Genomic DNA, 15,904 nt, shown 5'->3' with positions numbered 1-15,904 from the left:
GTGGGCTCTGAGGATCAGAATGGAGAGCCACGAAAATTTCAAGCATTTTTCTGAAAGTAAAGTCTTGGAAATGAAACCTATTGCAAATATTTTCCAGTACAGTGTGTGAATTATCTGGAGAAAATAGCTGTGAAAGTGACCAATAAAGAACCAATTTCAAAGCTTTATAAAGAGAAATTCTCTGTTATAGAAAATCACACAAAAAAACAAATGAATAAAAAATACAGGATGGCGCCATAAACAATATGTACATCTGAAATAATTGGCCATTTGTTTCTTTCTAAATTCTAATTAAAAGGCTTTTTACATAAGCAACGCACAGAGGGTCTTCTTCTATGGTTGAGTGGATTTGCGGGGGAGAGAAAGGCTGTCCAATGGCTGCCAGTGCCAGCAAAACACTCTCCAGTCCAGCAAGCGCTCTTGGTGGCATTGCTGGAGCCACACACACAGACAAACTGTAGACAAATAAGCCTTTCACTCGTTTTGCTGTGACAGAGTCACAGCAGAGTGCTGCTCTGGTGAGCAGCGTATATTAACTAATTGCTTAGCTCAGCTTACAAAGCTCAACAGCTTGACTGGGACAGGAGTTGGGCATAAATGGAGAAGAAGTGAGGCACTATGAAGTGACGGGAATGACCACAGTGACATGAGTAGATGCAGAACGTGGACAGAGCAGGAGGCAGACAGACAGATGGACACAGAGCTTGTTTACATGGGCAGGAGTCCAACACAGTTTTAGGACTGAGGCTTGCACTGGTAGGACAATAGAGCGGGCCTTGAGGCTGTGTTTGTGTGTGTACACAACAATGGACCAGTTCGGTACGTAAGGAACAGGATTATTTGACAGGACAAAGAGAAAAAAAAGAAAAAGAAATTAACAACAAAATATATGAAGGAATCAAGAACTGTTAAGTCAGACATAACACAGTCACAGACACAAAGAAGATATGTTGAAAGACATAAACACACCAGTTGTAGCTTAAGGCACTCTCCTGGCTGTGCTGCTGATGCGTACCTCCACTCCTGCCAAACCAACCAAACAGAAGTGTTCAAAACTCTTCCCAGATCCCCTCTCGCCCCACAGTCTCTGTTGTTTCTCTTCCATCAAAATCACAAAGGATCTCCACAAAAAACAAGCCAACCAAACAAGTGTGTGTTTTGCTGCCAGCATTTACGCAGACAGATAACTTTGTGGGCTACCAGAGCCTTTTGAAGAACCTGGTACCTGGTGTCCATGGTGATGGCAGTAAAGGAAAACATGACTTTTGTTCAACTGAGTACATGTTTGTGCAAGAGTGAAAACTGAAAGGTTCTTATTTTTCCAAAGATAATGGAGTGAAGGGAAGGATGTTTGTGTCTAACCATTTCTGACTATGTTGCAGCTTTCTTTTTGAACTATCATAACCCAATAACACCACTACATTTCTCATACATTTCATGCAATGTTCTAGTATATTTCTCCTATTATCTAATGCTGTGGAATACACAATTAGTCACAAACCAAGTCAGGCTCCTACTATATCTTGCCATTACACGATAACATGATGTGGTTTAGTGTGATGGTAAATAAAACAATTAGCTTCATGCTGTCGAATCATTACGTCAAGAAACAATAACTTTGTGGTAGCCAGGAGTTGACAGCTCAACATCTGATATCAAGCCCATTATTAGCGGCACTGTTGCCAGTAAAGTCTCAGCTGCAAGGCAGAGTAATCCAACCATTCCTCAGAGGTGATTGGTTTATTATGTCAGCCTCCAGAGGCTACAGATGGAGTCATGTCCATTCATGATGCCTGTTTATCTATTTAGCTGGTCCTTCACAGAAATACACAAATTAAGATTATAGAGGTTATTTCTTTGCCCATAATTCCACAGATCCTTACAATAAAGGCTGTCCTGTTAGATGCCCATGAGGAAGGAGGCCTGTTTTAGACCGAACAGATAATTTTCGCATATTTACTTGTACTTATATTTGGTCTATGACAGAAATTGTTGCAGAGACAAATCTTTGCAAAGGACTTGCGTTCAGCTTGTGTGTATTTAGGGAGGCGTGCTGTGTATGCCTAATCCTCTCACTCTATCTTTCTTTTGTTTCTGCGGGGAGTGCATTGTGCACTTCCTTCGATTCTTTTCAGTGATCGTTTTTCCTGCCAAAATCTCAGAACAGGACAAGGTCATGTTACCACCAAAATGCACTTGCAGGTCTGGCAGGCACACAAATCTTGTTTGTTAATCCCCTTTTAGCTTGGAAGGCCCACCTGTTCTGTCACATCTGCAGTGTTGATGTTTAGTCAAATAAGTGTCTGTGAGAAGGCAGCTCTGCATGCCAAACATGTATGTGTACTTATAGATTTTCTCATGTTACTAGATTATGTTTTATCTTTAGAGTTGAAGTCTTTTATTCTTGACGTAGCCGCATTTTTTCACAGAAATATGTAAACTGAACAACATTGTTCAACTGTCTTTTAGAAAGTATACTTGATAGTTGTTTGTTCTTTTCATTGTGAATGATGGAAATAAGAGCAAATTATTGTTTCTTGGAAGTCTTTCCCCCAGTCCACTGGCTTAATCTAATATTTTGGGGTAAGAGTCTTTTTCTTTTCTTCAAAAATCTGTCTTTCACTAGTCTGAGATTGGGTTGCAGTGATAACTGCTCCAGGATAGAAACCAATAGCCCTTCACCCAGAGACACTCTTCAGTTTGTTTTAGGGAAAGTCCTGCCTACTTTTGCATGAATTACGGTATCAATGTGACGTAGCAGAGCTCTGATAGCTGCCCTGAAGTCTTCTGCATTGTTGGGTCTGGTGTCTGTCTTCCTTCTTCTGACAAAAATCCATAGATTTTTCTATAGGGTTCACTTCAGGCCAGTTTGCTGACCAATCAAACACAGTAACTCCATGGCCATTGAACCAGTTGTTCAATGACCATGAGATCTGTCTCTTTTCATTATGATCCATATTTCATGACCAGAGATTAGTCTGTTTGTAGATGAACAGGTAAAATAAGAGCTTCTCTATTTGACCCTGCTCCTTTTTCACCACAACAGATCAGAGGTGTGTACACATTACTGCAGTCGAGACCTAAATACTTCCATCCTTTTACTGCGTCAACCTAGATATAACTCTTGAAGAAGACATAGAGATACCCATACAACTTTGCTTGAGATAAAGACCTTCAAAGTGAAGAACTCAGTCCACTCTTCCAGTAGAAAACCATGACCCAGGACTCAGACTTTATCATAGGTACCCATCTACTTATCATGTCAAATGTACCTTTTGAAAAAGTCTTCAAGTGATTTTAGCTGAAACCATCCACATCTAAAATTAAATGAGTGTGGTAGGGGTATGCTTCAAACACCTTTCTGCTACGAATGTTGCTTTTACCCCATTTTCTGTCTTTTAACACACACTACAGAAAATATTAGATTTAGGAATTACAGTTGCCATATCATGGAAAAGATGATGTTCAAGATGGTAACAATTTTATAAAATTGAGTCAATATTTTTTTTAACAAAGTCTTTGGGAGGTCCAGATTAAAGAACATCTCTAGCCGGACACACACTAACATTTAGAAGAACTTGCAGAAGTAAAAAAGAGAGTAATTTGCTTTCATCTTTTTCCCTTCTGCTTGATAAAACAACAAGAAAGTAAGCTTTTGTGACCTCAAAGTAATTAACCCTCTTAGCTTTTAATCTCTTTGCATGTTTGCAGCTAGTTTTGAATTGATGTTGATTTCTTCTATGAAAATGAGACTGCAACAATAATAACTGCTTATTATGTGGAAAACAAAGCCACACAAATGGTATAAAAGTGATTATTTTATACACTAAGCAGTGATGAGGAAACTTATCGTTTGTACTTGTCTTCCTGAATGCAAGGGAAGTTAGGGTGACCTCACCCAAATGCAACATGTTAGATCAAACAAACAATTATGTGTGCAGGCACACCTTCTCATTATTCTCTCTTCCTCTGGTTATTTACCTTTTTTTTCTTTTCAGGGTGTGCCCTGCTTCACTGTCAAAAGCTGGTATGTGGCGTTTATGTCACATTGACAAACAAACTGTTATAAAGACATGAAACGAAAAAAAAAGTATCTCATTTGAAAACATTTCTTTAGCTTCTCATAAAATGAAATCTCACTTCTTCTCTAAAGTAGAAAGGATTGTCTTAACAGACACAAACCTGATCTCTCTTACAGCAACAATCAAATTTTTCTCCACAAAGCTATAAAAAAGTTGTCCATGTAGTTTACTCTGTGTCTTGAAGATGAGAAAGAACTGTAGCTCATAAACGGTTTCCAGTCTGTTTTTCTCCAACTTTTGGGAGCTTTAGACCATCTGTAGCCAAAATGTTCTGTTCTTAGCTGTCAAAAGTGACAAAAGTTGTGGCCTTCTGCTGCTGTAGCCCATTTGTTTCAATTGTTTACGTGTTGTCCACTTCACTTTCCTTGATTATGACAAGTGTTTATTTTGAATACACTTGCCTTTCTATCAGAATAACAAGACAATAACAAGATATTTTCATCCACACAGCTGCCAGTCACCAGACTTTTCTCTTTTTTTGTGTGTGTGTTTCTTAGACCAGACGTTAGCAAAGTGTGTACAAATACAGAATAAAAGACCTTGAGTAAACATGTTTTCCTTTAACAAATACTTGTTAATACACTGATTCAATGGAAATTTTATCCTAACCCACTAAGGATGAAATTAGGAAATAAAACACAGTATTTTGCAATCTGCAAAATGCCCACCCATCAGCGTCAACAGGATATGACTGGACACGAGTCACGCTTTTCAAAGCTGAGTTATAAAATGACACGAGACTGGATGTGAAACCAGATGTCATGGCAACCAACAAATATAATTCGCTTGACTAACAAGGGTACTGGTGGTTCAGCAAGAACTGTAGATTATAGACTGATGATCATAAAATTAAGGGGTATGTTTTAATTTCATTGTTAATTTTAAAAATGGGTAATCTTAAACAAATAGACAAATTAAACAGATTTGTTCAATTTTGTAGATTAACTAAATAACTGAGTTGCACATTCCTTTGGACCGGAGTATGCTGTTTTTAATAACTGCATAGAATATGTATTGAAATCTTGCCCTTAATGTACAGCACATTGTTCTTTTTTCTATTTTTATTTATTTTTGTATTATCTGTATGAACCTCCTTGCATTGATAGACTGACACTTTGCTCCCAAATTTCCCCACTGTAGGACAGTAAAAGCTATTCCTATTCTTCTGTTCTAAACATGGTGGTGATGGCTGCTGCTTTGCTGCTTTAGAACCTGGATGACTGATAACTAATCAACAGAATCATAAATATGTTTTGTAGCAGAAAAACACAAAGGAAAATGTCTGGTCGTCAGTTTGTGGACTTGGGGTATGCAACAGGACAATGTTTTTTTTTTTCAGTCTTGGCCAGATTGATTTGGTTTAATATATTTTCTCTTTAATAAATAAAATTCTTATTCGAAAGCTGCTTTTTGCCATTTTTGTCTGAAGTATAAAATGTTTTCATGAACCTAAATATTAGAAACCTCCATCCATCCATTTTCTAACACCCTTGTCCCTAGTGGGGTTGGGAGAGGTGCTGGTGCCTCTCTCCAGCGAGACATTTTGGGTGAGAGGCGGGGTTCACCCTGGACAGGTCACCAGCCTGTCACAGTTCAACACAGAGACATACAGGATAAACACACATACACACACACACACACACACACACCCCCACACGCACGCACACACGCCCCCACGCCCACACACACACACACACACACACACCTAGGGAGAATTTAGAGAGACCAATTAACCTGACAGTCATGTTTTTGGACTGTCGGAGGAAGCCGGAGAGAAACCTGTGAAGGGAAAAATATGGTTCCATGGTTTCTGTCTGTATATTGACACAGAAAAGTCTTAGTAAAAACTTACGTTTTACACAAACAGCAAATGTTTTTCAGTTTTCTCTTCAATATTACTGAAGAGAAATGTACAAAATTGTAAAAACATATACATTAAAGACGTCTAAATATTTAAGTTTTTATTTGGTAAATTTTCATCTTTTCTGTTGCCTTCCTCCAAAAGGCAAAATCTGTTTACAGTTTTTGAAATATAAACTTAGATCTTGATCTTTTGGTATACTTTTACTTCCTCAATCTTGTTGGATGATATGAAAACAGTAACAGATTTTAACATTTAGCTGTTTGGTGATTGGCCACCCCTTTAAAAAGCCTAAGCATTTGCTCTGGGATTAGCATAACCTTTCCACAGATGTGCGGTACACGTACATAAAAACCAGTAACCTTTGCATATGTTGCTTCTGAGACGTTTGCACATGTTCGAGAGCTTTTGTTTTGACTGTGAGGAGCGGTTTTCATTCCCCACCTCGTCCCACATGCACATGTGTGAACAAAAACTTTCTAAAGGTGCACATGGAGCCGCTGTGGTCAAAATGGAGAACAAAGCGTTGAAACACGTCTGTGTAAGGATGGAAAGACACAGAATGCTAAACAACACTAAACAGCTGAGGTTGTTCAGGGAAACCAGAGGAACGGGAGATGCTATCAGCTTTCAGAACACAGCGGTTTAAGACAACAGGTGATGGAAACGCCTAAATTGTTTCCCCAACTGATTTTTTCCCTCAATCCATGTTTGTTTTCATTGTATCAGGGCAGACAGAAAGGCAAAAAGTTAAATTTCTAAAAAAAAAAAAAATGTTAGTAGAAAAGCCTAAACAAATGGGAAGGTAAACAGGGGAACTAAAGTTTAAGAGAGGATGGGGGTTGTTGAAATGCAAGACGGGTGTCTATGTCTCATTGTCTACCCCATCTGTCTGGCTTTATCTCTCCTTACCACCCCCCTGCTGGCCTCCTCTTCTCCTCCCAGGCCTCAACCCTCCCCCCCGTGCCCCTGTCAGCTCCCACCCTCCTTTGTGCCACAGTCACTCCCTCCCCGCAGGCTGGCAGACGACCAGGAAGCGTCCACCCACAGCAACCGGTGGCATTGTTCGCATATATGAGCACAGTTGTTTGCTCTTGGGTAATGAGCACGCACAGGCTGTGGCATCTGCTGGCACTGGAGCGTAACCATAAATAATTTTGCTGCTTGTGGTTTGATCTTAATTCATTATGAGAGTCCGTGGTAATTTATTCGCCAGGACTAGTAATTATCAGTGTTACAAAATGACCACTGGTCACACTGAGATTTAAAATAACTCAATAAAATATTTATAAAAAGCTGCAAGAATCAATCAGTTTGCATAGTTTAAGGCATCATTTTTAAAGAAACGTTAGACATCCATGCTAAACTGTTAAAAACCCTACATAAATAATTTTAGAACTTTTTCCACCCTCATGTTAAACCTTAAACCTGTTAAACTAATTTGGAAAACCAAACTGCAATCTTATAAGGAGGTTTTCATCATAGAACCGTGGACAAATATGGCCAAATCAAGATGTGTTTGACATATAAATAATGACAAGTGGTGGCATTTTTGCTCTATATAACCATCGTTACATGAATTAAGTCCAAGCCCAGAGGTCTACATCCTCCTAAGTCTGGCCCTGGATGTGACTAAGAGAGAGAGTGCCAGTAAAAAGCATCTAAAACAGCTGAAGTTTGTTTGGAGTTAATCAGAGGCACATTTAATGATGGCAAATGCCTAATGACTCCCATTTAACATTAATTCCTGTGGGGTGGTTAATTCTGAACATAGTCACATCCTAGGGAGCATACTTATTTGACCAAATTATTTCTTCCTAGAGGATTTCAATTAGTGCTTTTACTGATTGTAAAGGTAAAGTCACATTAAAGGTGGAGACACTTTGGAAATTATTCATCTTGGGCTAATTGTTTCATTGCCATTGTAACCCTGGCTACATAAATTTGTTATATCCATTGTAGGAGAAAAGAAATTGCTCTATCAACTCTAAGCAACTTCAATACCCATGTGCAACACCCACACCCATTCATTGAGCACATTAAGATAACTCATGAGCGCAGCTGGGGTGCAAAAAGGATAGAAAAACATTGCAGAGATGTCCTCGTTTGAGGGGTGTTGATAAGGGAGAAGAAGGGTTATTGTTTCTGTTGGAAAACATCTTTTTTGGCACGAGTCAGATGGGACCTCCTTTGTTTGGCTACGTTACTGATTTTAGTGAAATGAAATAAAGGAATCCTTTGGTGAGGAGCTGAAATTAAGGTTCCTTCCGAGCTCAAAACAAATCAAAGAAGCTCGGATAGGTTTCTACGGTTCCCAGGAGAAAGAAAAACGTGCGGGCAGTCACGCGCACATCAAACGTGAAACTTGGCACAAGCACACAGACTCTGTTTTACTCACAAGCGTATTGTGAAATACTAAAGGCAATAAATGTATTTGTAGACAATCCTGTTCCCAGTTGCATTGTTTCTGTTCCTGAGTGAGAGGCACAACTGCAAGCAATATAATCAATTCTGTTCTGCCTTCCACAGGACAACGTATCTTTATACCTGTCTGTTTCAGTTATACTTGTTGTGAAAGACAGTAAAAAAAATAAACCAAATTAACAGCTGCAGCTCATCTAAAGAGCTTTACATATGGTTCTCCACATAACAGTGATGAGACGAGTGAGACTCTCCGTTTGCGCTGCAGTTTTTCTTTGGACTCACAATAGATCGGGCTTGTTCCCAATCGAAAATACAACAAAGCCCTCCTGACACGTGTTTTATACGACAGCTGCGGAAAGAAGGTAATCACATGCAGACAGGCAAAAAAATGTTGATGATAAACACGCAGACACGAATGTGAAGATCAGATATAAAGAGCTAATTGTTTCCACATCCTAAGGTGATTTGTCAAGCCCTTAGAGGATTGCTGATATACTAATTTAGTACCTCTTTATATGTTCAATCTGTTTATTTTTTGAGAGCCTCCATTAAAACCCATCCAGCTCTGGTTGGAGAAAGAGCTTTGCCTTTTCATCGCAGCTAAAAGCTTGACCTACTTAGTTAGGTACTCTTGTTCAACTTGTTCAAAAGGAGTAATGATGGATTGAAAACTATTCAAAAAGAAGGAGGACGAGGATCGGAAGGATGAAGAGGGAGCCGTAAAGAGTAATAAGGACATGGATGGTATTAAAAATGGCCGCACTGAAACACAAGAAAGGCGGGTGGGGAAGAAAGGGGAGTTACAAAGCATGATGCCGAATGGTCATAAAGAGTAGAAAAATTGAAACTCTATGGTTTAAAAACGACTTCCTGGATGCTTGACTTTAGGTTAGAGCTGTTGTCTCATATAGTAGCTAAATGAATAAGGAACATATGTAACTGATTGCATGTCTTTTTTTTAATTCGAGTACAATAATTAAGACATTTTTCTTCTGTAAAATCATTCAATCCAACACACTTTCTGCTCCATGCGTGTTACTTCTGTTTAGGAGTGGCGGCCTGTAAATTAGTGTAATAAACTCACACATACATGGAAAATGTCTCATAAAATCATTGTTTTAAAAATTCTGAAATACTGAAATCCTTCCCCCATCAAGGAGAATACTGTCTGCAGTGGAAAAGTGAAACAATACCGCATGCGACGCAAAAGAGGCGTTTGAAAATAAAGCTAGCTCCCGGGCAAGCATTATGCTAATGTGTTTCAGATGAATAACGTGAGGGAGGCTTGTAAAATGTTTGCAGAGTTACAAATCCTAAAGTTCACTCTGAAACGCAGTTATTCTCTATGACAAGTACATCAAGCCCAACAACGTCACGAAAGAAAATCCAGGAAAACCAAGACGATTATCTTTTAGTCGAAAATATTTCCTTTCTCACATGAGGAAGGAAATGTTTTTTGTTTTTTGTTTTTCATACAAAAATCTAATCTCCAAGAAGGATTCCAAGAAGAAAATGTTCTCAGTACGCTTCCCAAAAATGCTGGCAGCCCCAGTGGAAACTTGCAAATAAAATGACTGCTTACAGAATGCAAATAAACTGACGAGCTATTGTTTCCCAGAGCCATTTTCAAATAAACGACTAATGGCTCAAAACCCTTGAGCTGTGGTTCCTAAATGTCTTAAATGAAAGCATCAGGCTTTGCTCGCCAAGTTTGTGCACATAAATGAGGAATTTGACTTTGGCTGTTTTAAACTTTTTCAGTGGAGTTGCTGGAAGGTAATCCCCTGCAGCCTCTGACGGGTTTTCCTGCACAACCACTCCTTGTTTAGCTCCGTCCATCTTTAGCATCAACTCTAACCAGCTCAGTTGTCTCTGATGAAGGAAGGAGTCCACACGTGACGATGCCGCCACCACCATGTTTCACCGTGGAAGTGTTTTATGTACAGCGTTATTTTCCCCACACAGTTTTGCAGGTGCAGAGTTGTGAAGATAATATTTACGGCCTAAGCGTACTTTCAGCTTATCAACCTGATCCTGTAATGTACACACAGGTGGGTTGTATTTAAAAATTGGAGATCTGATGAAGGCAAAAAAAATCATCAGTCCAAATAGTCCATCATATGAAATCCCATTGAAATACATTATTGTTCTCAGTTCCAACAGAAAATATTGCACAAGCTTTATATTTTACGAATACTTTTGCCTTAGACTTTATTTTATGCACACCATCTGGCATCCAATTCACTAATACTTAAAAAAAAGAGCCTTTCCACCCACCCTATGATTTAATGCAACTAGAAACTAGGCCAAATATATGCAGCCACAAATACAGAAGGCTTTCATGTTCCATCATGAAGCAGGAGCCATCGTCGAACCACATGGACGTGGAGTGTCGAACATTTTTTATGATTCTGGTTTGAAAAAACAAAGTGGGATTGGATCTTGCCATTAAAATAGACTTCTATGGAAGGAAATTAAGTTTGTTTGTTGCCCAGCGTAGGCTTGTTCTCTCCTGGGTCATTGGGTGCATTTTTGTGTTTGGCGAAAAGTTGAGTCAGAAAGCAGGTAGTAAAATCACGGCTGTTTAGACCTGCAACATGAAAATAAAATAGAAACTTTCCCAAATGGACTGACGAGAAAGAGAGAGAGAGAGAGAAACAAAGAAAACAGACGATGAAGAAGAATTTCCTCTCTTTTGTCAGCAGCACCAGGGTTGGGTTTTTATTGAAATGCAGCCCAGTTGTTTTTAGTCACTGGCTCTTTCTGTGGTTTAAAAACAAACCCAGCTGTGGTGGAGATTTTCTGAAAAGCCAAAGTTGAGGGGGCACGCTGCAAACGAGGACAGAGAAGAGAACAAAGATTTAAGGGGAAACAACTTCACAGTGAGGGGTGAGGAAGAAGAGGAGGAAGGAGGTTGGGATGGGAAAGGGATAGCAGATGTTTTCCTCATGAGGGGCATTAGAAGCTTAATCCCTTTTTCCACACATGCTCATCATGTGTTTTTACATTAACTGTGATATAAGGTACTGGAACAGACGTACTCTGGAAGTGCGTACATACCAAGTTTTTGAGCTGTTATTAGCACACATAACACCCTTTATATCTCAATAAAGGGTGTTATTTATATTTCAGTAAAGGGGGTTATGCGTATATTTAAAAATCCAACTAGCCTTGTGAAAGTATTCACAACGTTTGTCACGCTTTGTCATTTTTCAGCCATAAACTTTAAAGTATGGGGAACTCAATGATAGACATACAATTCTGCAGTGGAAGAAAGACAATGCCTAGTTTTACATTGGTCAGTTCAAGTGGTATGAAAGATTTTGCAAGGAATTGTACTTAAACTTGTTTCATCATGGCCTGCCTATGTGTATGTATGTTGTGTGTGCTTGCCTACGTTCTTTATTTACAGTACGAGTAGGGAACGTGGGTTCCTGGTCCTCCTTAAAGGCGTGCTTAAGTGAAGAAGTGCGGATGCACTGTTGGTTCGTTTTCTGCCCCGGACAAAAGTAGGCCAATGAAGCGTGTGCTGCAGGCTGGAATGTTTGGCATGGCTCCATCTCATTCCAGCAAAGCAACATAATCCTACTAGAACCGACTGAAATGCAGCAGGAGGAGAGGTTCTGGAACAGACCATCCCGGCAGATGCAACTAGCATGCCCCGACTGTTCTTCTTGATGATGTATAAATTTATTCCTATAAATTGTTCCAACAGGAACAGTGTCCTTGAGGGAGGCAAAGTCAATATCTCTAACGTTTCATTGAGGAGTCCTTCTATGTATATTAGTCTACACTTTTACAGCTTATCCAAACTGAAGCAAACTCAGTCCAGTCAGAACAATGGTGTATGGTTTCACAATAAAAACAAACATGAATCTTTGCTGATTTTTCCTTTCATTGAAGTATGGATGACACTTTTGCCTCCAGATGTTCATAGCTAGCTAAAATGCTACACAGAAATGACTAGGTTCTGCATGCATTTTATCAATGCATGCAGAACCTAGTCTTATGAAGGGATCTGTTTGCTAATCTGCCCACTGAATGATGTATAAAAATGTTCCTCTCACGTTAAAGCGGTGAAATCTTACACTGCAGTGTTGCTAAATAAAGTGGATGCCTGCGTTTGAGATGTCTTCAAGCTCAGATTTGTAAGCTCACCCATGTTGTCACCCACTCCAAACTGTTCTAGAAATAACATCAGGGTATATTTGGGACCCTCGTATGCAGATAGTTACACATTCAGGCTGTAAAGAGACCAGACCCCTTCTGAGTCGGTGTCTGTTCTTAACTTTTACTGCTGTAGACATCATGTAATTTGGGATTCTCAGTTAACATTTGAAGAAATCAGTGTAAAACCATTTAATATCACATGAACTCTGCTTTCCTGTTCTCTGAAGGTAATTTGAATAGACTGACTGAAAGTTCTGCATATTACAATGGGATGCTCTGAAGACAAATCAAGGTCTCCCTAGAACTAATGAATCGCTACAATACTTCAAATCATCAAATTTTAATGTTAGCCAAACACAACATGGGTAAAAATAAAAATCTATTTAGTAATAATAATTCTATTTATTAAAGAGAATGAGATAAAATGTGAAAAAACTCAGGTGTCATGAATAGTTTTTGAGTTTCTGGAGCAAAAAGTGTCAAAAAATGTTTGTAACATTTGAACTACTGTTAACATGTTGATATTATTGGATTTGCAGCAACATCTACCGTTATTTTAAAACCACTAGTGAGTATTTATTTGCTAGTGAACAAGTGACCTCTATAAACGGAGCATTTATCAACTCGGTTTAAAAATTAAACCTATTGTGCTGCCTCAGCGTCTTATGCCTAATATTTAAATGACTCGATCTTGGTTATGTATCCAGTTACAGGTTATCTGTGTTTCATGGTGAAGGGCCCTGCAGGTAATGTGTAACCTATAGGAAAAACAGGAAAATTAGTCTGCGTCTGTTATTCATTAAGCTGCCTGTCTTATGTAGGTCAGGGCTCTTTTTCATTTTTTTATTTTTGAATGTTAAATGTTTTGCTGCCACATCACAGTCAAAGAAGCCATGTTTTCAGAAACACTAATTTCATTAGCATATATTAGCTAACTGAGTCAAATTTGGGAATAAACAACTCACTGTTGAGTTAGAAGCCCAGATCTGGTAGTAAAGGAGGCCAAGATTGCCAATTTATCTTATCAGCGTGTTTATGCACACTGTATTAACCCTTAAGTATTTTAACAAAACATGCATTTGATAGCCTCAGCTGTGTTATGGCGTTTTTTTGTGACAGACAAAAAATGCCTATGAGGCCGAGTTAGAAAGTGTGCACGGCTGTTGACGTGCCTCGATGAGTGATCATGAGATTTGGGCCTATCTAAGTTTTGTTCCCTTTTTTTTTTTTTGACTTTGGTACAGTTTGTTCTGCACATCTCACGCCTCTGTGCTTTCACATAGATACTGTTTTCAGTTACCTTTCGGCTGTGGGTGTTTTGAAGCAGTTTGTGCGCCTTCTCACCCAGCTGCGTTCACAGAAGAGAGGAAGGAGAGCCTCACATCTTCCTGTCAGCTGGTTTTATCTCTTTGCATTCCTCTGGACCTATTTTCCAACAATTTCTATCATTAGGCTGTATTATTTTACTTTTCAGATGTGTCCCAGTATTTAAAACCTCAGGCACCCAAATTGCTCGAGTCATCACTGCATTAAGCTCCTTTCTTATTTTTACTTCTTCTCAGTAAATGACATCTTTTTGTCAACAGGAACAGGAAACAGCTGAGGTTCTGCTCTCGCTTGTCTTCTTCCTGTCAGTTTCTCTGAAAATGGAGCCAAACACTCGAACCGAAAGCTGCGTCTGAACCGTCAACACAAACAGGTAGAGCGGGGCGATCATGTGGTTCGAGGTTAACAGGCTGAGCCGTGTTTACAAGCAAAAGGAGGCTTTAAATGAGCACGTGGTTTCAAGACTGAAATCATTTTCTGATAACTGGCGATCAGTGTCAGGGCCTTGCAAGCTCTACTTTTTAAAATTTTTCCACATTACAGTCACACGCTTTGGTAAATTTTATTGCAATTGTATATTGTAGGCAAACTCATGACCACATGTTCTCAATTGGCTTTAGAGCTGGACTTTGTTAGGTGAATCTGGCTGGATATTACTTTATGACCTGACCCTACTTAAGATTTATCAGCGACTTTGTCTCTGTCTTGTCTGCAGTGTTGCTGCAAATCTCCACCTTTTTTTTTTCCTGATTTTACTGCGAATTTTGACAAAATTGGTCAAAAACCTTGGGTTTAATGGACTGCTGCCTCAGCCTTCCTTGATGCCAAGTTATAGTCTCTAAGTGATACGGCGAATAATAAAAAGTCACATTTAACATCATACATTAGCATAAATATGGTAAAATTACCTTAGAAACATTTCTAAATTGGCACCACAAAGTCTATAATTTTGATTACAAAAAAACCCCAGTAAAGCCTGGAGAAACAGCTATTTATTAATATTTTAACAGTTTAATTGATTTTGTCAATGTATTCTGGCTCAACCGGCCCTTTAAGAACATTTAGATCTTTTATATGGCCAAAAATGAAAATGATTTTGACACCCCTGTCTACGTTTTTGAAAAACAGTTGGATTTATTCCTAAAATGGCACATATATGAACATTATTTACTATTAGGCAACTTTTGAACGCAATGGGTGTATAAAATTGTATTTTGCATCATCATAACTAAAGGGAAGTGAAACAAATTCACATAATTTTTCTGACTTTTCAGATCTTCATTCTAAAAATAACAGGAACACAATGTATAATCTGATGTTTCTGCTACTTTGTGTTGATCTATCCTATACAATTCCAGTTATTTACATTCAAGTTTGCGGTTTTAACACGACAAGGTTTTATAAAGGGCTCAAGGCTGTGAATACTTGTAAGGGGAACTGTACATTTTCGACTTCAGAAGTGGATCTGGACTCTCTGATGCAACAGGAGCTAGAAGTCAAAAACACTTTGAAGGAAGTGAATGAATTTGAGGATGTGAGCCTTGTGAGAGGACAGCCATCACAACAATCCTCCTCCGGGGATTTTTTTTCTGCTCCAGTCAGCAGAAAGATGATGGCCAGTGATGCAAGTGACCTTCAAACGAAGCCAGTTCTGCTTGTTGAAGTGAACACATTCTACCCACTGTGGTTTTCTATGGACATGAGTGAACGGTCTGCTTTTTAAAGGGAATTTGATGGATAGCTAGAACTTTATTCTTTTGCTATTGAGAGTTCAGACTAAATAAGTGCATGTTTGGGTGAGTGTCTGTACTCTTCTACCAACGTGTGTGCATGTGGTCAGGACTCATTCAGATTGGGCCTCTCGCTGGGCCTTGAAGCTGGGCTATATTTAGTTGGCTGGTTTTTTTCCCTCTCTCTCTCTCCTCTCTGAGTGGGTTTAAAGTGTTGCCTACTGATTGGGAGAGGCTGACCACAGGAATACGCAGCCTGCCTGTCTGTCCGCTGACTTGCAGATAACCATATGTGGAAGAATACAAACGGA

This window comes from Xiphophorus hellerii, chromosome 17 (genome assembly GCF_003331165.1).
Source record: "Xiphophorus hellerii strain 12219 chromosome 17, Xiphophorus_hellerii-4.1, whole genome shotgun sequence".
Lineage (NCBI taxonomy): Eukaryota > Metazoa > Chordata > Actinopteri > Cyprinodontiformes > Poeciliidae > Xiphophorus > Xiphophorus hellerii.
Note: the sequence above shows the minus strand (reverse complement) of the source record.